Source organism: Notothenia coriiceps, unplaced genomic scaffold (assembly GCF_000735185.1).
Source record: "Notothenia coriiceps isolate Sejong01 unplaced genomic scaffold, NC01 NC01_scaffold00033833, whole genome shotgun sequence".
NCBI classification, from domain to species: Eukaryota; Metazoa; Chordata; class Actinopteri; order Perciformes; family Nototheniidae; genus Notothenia; species Notothenia coriiceps.
In genome coordinates this window covers 1-4,754 of record NW_011366534.1, presented here as the reverse complement: position 1 = coordinate 4,754, position 4,754 = coordinate 1, and the positions used below count along the sequence as shown (strand labels likewise).

Below are 4,754 nucleotides of genomic sequence, written 5' to 3'. Positions count from 1 at the left end.
AGCGCTAACATGGCTCACCTCTGTTGTAGTCTGGTCAAAAGTGGTCTTCAATGGCATTAAAACAATAAAAACGATGCTGAAGTTAATCCATAGGTTAATCCAATGTGTCTGTGTCACTTTGAATGATTTCTGATAATCCATGAGCAATAAATCTGCTTTTCGGTTTTGAGATGTCAGACCTAGAGACAGCTTCGTTCTGGAGCAAAACTGCGTGCGCGAAGCCCCCACCTTTTTGTTTTACCATGTGTGTGTGTGTGTGGGGAGATTCCCCTTCGATTCTATTGGCTCTAACGTCATAAAGAGATGTCAATCACCAAAATCGACCAATGGGTTCAAGAGAAACGGTAAAACCTCCATTTCCACCCAAATCCTGACTCTAGCAAGTGTATAGTGCAAGCCGGAAAACAGGAAGAACTGTAAAGCGAAAGACGTCCGATATGAATACGTTAGCCGGTAATTATCGGTTTTTAGCTGGTAAAATTAATTCAAAACCTGCCGGTCAAAATGTCCGGTAATAATTAGGGATGCTCCGATCGATTGGCCGCCGATCATTATCGGCCGATATTCACTCTAAATAGTTTGATCGGTGCTCTCTATAAAGGCCGATCAGGAGAGCTGGATCTGATCGATATGGACATAAACGCGAGTGAAGTGTAACCGGACGCGAGAGAGAGATCAGAGATCTGGGGCCTCATTTATAATGCCTTGCGTTATTTGTTTACAATTTATTTTATTTATTTTGTGGTTTGTGTTACAGCTGTCGATCAGCTGTCGATCAGCTGTGCGCAGCGTCTCCACTGCAGCCTGTGCATCTCAACCCCCCAGCAATAACTCTATCCCCCAGTTAAAGGAAATTAAACAAATGTGTTGTGTTATATCAGCTGTACAATTTACCAAATATATGGTGTTCTTAGTTTCCATACCCCCCCCGTGTTTTATGAGCGACTTATCAAGTCTTGGCAAACGGCACAAAACATGATTAAACATGATTCTATATAAAACCATGCTCGTATTTATTTCTTCAAGTTTTGTTTTTGTGTGCACTGAGGAGTCTCAAACAGGCGTTTGTTTAATCATTTTAAGATAGGCTTTAATACATTTTTGCAAATGTATTCTTCATATATGATAAATGAGAGGTAATATTTCAATTTATGGTATTATTTTATATGTTTCTCTCCATTCTTCCTTCTGCCAACGGTGTGTCAGTTTCTCATCTCTCCCGTTTTTGTGCGTAAGGATGGGTTGAAGTGTCCACACATTTTCTCGTCAAGTTTGTTTTTTATAAATTGCAAAGATTGCTTAGAAATTGGCATATTTTTATATAACATTAGAAAGACTGATTCTTATTATTATTATATTATAAGCTTATTGTGCTCATTTATGTGGCTGTGACTTTGGAATAAATAGACGTCTTTAGCCTGCAATACAGAGTAACAAGGTCAGGTGCAGACACTGGAAGAATACAAAGAGTTATTCATAAACAGGACATCACTCTGGCCTTGAGCTTTGGGTGAGCTCCGCTCCCACACATAGCTAGGAAGCAGCCTTATGAAGATTCCACTTTTTCTGTAGAAACGTTAGTGAAAAATAATTTGTATGATGGTGCCAGAGTAGGGTGGGACTTCCACAGGCCGGCCGAATGCTGATTGGAAGGTTGTGTTGCCAAGAGACTATCTGAGTCTGTGCACCAACCAAAGACAACCGAGTCTAAACCACGGTATCTCTTCAGCTAGTCTTGACCAATCATATATGATTGGGCAACGCCCTGTCTAATAAAAATGTATGCACGCACGAGGTTCGGGGCTTTTTCCGGAAATAGTGGTTACAGATTACAGCTTTGCTGCCTGTAATTTATATGACGTGAAGGAGTCCTTGGCCAAGTGAATATATATCTTTTGCTCTCTCATAATAAATAGTTAAACTTAGAAGTTGTCTGTCTTTCCTGGAATTTTGAACACAACAAATGCCATCTTTTGAGCTTACGCCACGGTTATAAATGAGGCCCCAGGACTGTTTCCAACCTGATCTCACCAGAATGCGTGACTCCACCACGACTCCTTAACAACGCATTGCGTGGTGGAGTCACGAACTTTGCTACATTTACGTGTCTGCACCACGCAAACAACGCCAATGTAAAGTGAATGAGGCTCCTTTGTCGTGGTGCACACACGCATTTCTACAACGTCCAGCAGTGAGCTTTTATTCTATAAAACGTTTTTACAATCTACTTTATAGCTTGTAGTAACTCACGGGAGGCTTATTTTATTTTGACAAAGGAGCCTCATTCACTTTACATTGGCCTTGTTTGCGTGGTGCAGACACGTAAATGTAGCAAAGTTTGTGACTCCACCACGCAATGCGGTGTTAAGGATTCGTGGTGGAGTCACGCATTCTGGTGAGACCAGGTTGACTGTTTCTGTGAACTCCGCCAGGAGATTGTGTCTTTCCTTCGCAGGTTTAAAGACAACGAGCAACAAACATCTTGGAGTGCATGTTGGATGAACAGTTTATGCCAGAAGTCTACTTTCTATGTGAGATTTTTGGACACTTGAACTCTTAAAAACGTTGTGCCTTCAGGACAAAGCTAAGGCTCTTCAAAACAGACCTTATGACAACAAAACTGCTGCACTTCCCACAACTCTGTGTATTTATGAGCACATCACCTGGAGCACACAGAACGCCAGTCATGACAGACTTCATGACACAATTGACTGAGAACTTGGGAACTTCAGATTCCAAGGCTTCAGCATTCCCATTGAGGTGTTGCAGTTTGCTCGTGACACATTTTCCATCAAGCCTGATACAGATTTCTGTGTAAAAGTAAAAGAGGTAATATCTTGCATTGATGAGAGCATCTTTCAGATGGAGCTGGTTGATGTGCAGTCTTCCTTTGCTTTAAAACAGTAACTTGCAGTCTGAGGGTGAGGTAGACTTTTGGTCTAACCATGTTAGCCAGTAGCAGTACCCCACAATGAGGAATGTGGCCTCGCTTATACTGACAACATTTGGATCTACCTATACTTGTGAGTATAGCTTTTCTCATATGAATGCCATCAAACAAGGGCAAGTTGCTCCATGACCAATGAAAAGTTGCACGAGAGGCTCAAAATGACAGAAGTCTGAATGATGTACTGTAGTTCAACTGTAGTTCATCACCTGACTTAGGAATGTAATGCATTCTTAGTGTAAATGCAAAGACAGATCTGATTTATGATGATTCAAACAAGCCTTCTTACTGTTCAATTGTAAAAATGTATCCAAGATATTGTGAGTCTGATGGCTACTGTTTTACTATGTTCTAGTTACCTTTAGTATTTCATTGTATGGGCTGGATATGGGCTTGTTTTCAAAGCACCTTATGTATGCTTGGAAGTGTTGAGGATATTATATAAACAGGGCTACTTATCGTTAATGTGATGAATACTGTTTAATCATATTGATCTTTATTTCTACATTAGTGGATATGGACCTGTTGGGACATAAACTCATGTCTCCTTTGTTTTAAAGATGCAACATTTTGATCTTTTGTGTCAAGCCTTGTAACCATAGCTTTCCTATTTTTTTGTATGGACTGGTTGCTTTCTGCAATGAATTATAGTGAAAAAAGAGATGCATGGGAGTACTTCATTTCATGAATTAGTACCTATTAACACTACTGTAAGTAAGAGTTATTTGTAGCGATTCATTTAAAAAGTATTGTGTGGCCCACGGACCCCCAGTGATTTTCCTATTTGGCCCAATCAACACAGAATCCATGCTGGACTTCAGTTTGTCCTCCAGACAAGACTGAGAAGACAACATCCCTCATTCTTCTCCACCCCTTCCTCTAAAATTCATTATTACCAAACAATATGCTATTTAAAGACAGGGGGGTTGGGTGATCCCAAATCCCCTGTCTTTAAACAGCATATTGTTTGTACATTGTCCTTTCTAGTGAATAGCTTTTTGTTTGGAATGGCTTGATATCTTCTCAATGCATAAAGATGCCTGTACTTGTGTATGCTGGGTGTAAGGAATTTCCTCTTTAAACTGTTTGACCACTTCGGGAATTCCTTAAATAGTATTTACTTATATAAAGAAATACATTGTGGCAGACATCACAGCATTGTGAACCCTCTTGCATTACTCAGTTTCCAAATAGTACTTACAGCATCGATGCCAGACAGCTGCATCCCGATGTTAATGACCACCACACTGAGCACCTGCAACAGCTTCCATACGGACAGCGTCTCCACGGACGACAAGGAGCGCTGCTCCTCCTGTATCTCTTTAATCTCCGCCTGGATGTTACACTTGGCTCTGTACCACTTCAGGGCTGAGAGAAAGAAAACATGTGAAACACAAGTCAATATAATGAAGGCAGCTGGTGTATTTTACTAGATAATTGTTATGAACTCAGACACTCAGGATATAGGACCCAATTGCACAACCCGGGAGACAGAGGTAAAGTATTGGTAAGATACTTTATTTTTCCAAAACAAGATGAACAAAAAATGGTCACTATCTAATCTCAGGATGAGATGACAAAAAAAGAGAACAAAAGGAAATCGTTCATTTAGTGAGGAACAAAACTTTTCTTGAGCACAAAGAGAGCATAGACCAGACTATGGCATGAGACAAGACGAACTGACAATGAACACTGGGAGACTGGGGAATTTAAACACACGACAACAAGACACAGGTGAAAACAATCAGGGGCGGGGCTGGTGCTGATGAGCACAGGAGACACACAAGGGAAACTAACGACAGGGAAG

At 40.7% G+C, this 4,754-nt stretch overlaps 1 long non-coding RNA gene across 1 annotated transcript; it reads left to right on the top strand.

Annotated features, from left to right (window-relative positions):
* Positions 1 to 1,398: 1,398 nt before the first annotated feature.
* Positions 1,399 to 1,588, top strand: LOC104961822 (uncharacterized). Its single transcript, XR_800136.1, has 2 exons — positions 1,399 to 1,438; positions 1,469 to 1,588. It is a non-coding gene; the product is annotated as an uncharacterized lncRNA (long non-coding RNA).
* Positions 1,589 to 4,754: the final 3,166 nt, after the last annotated feature.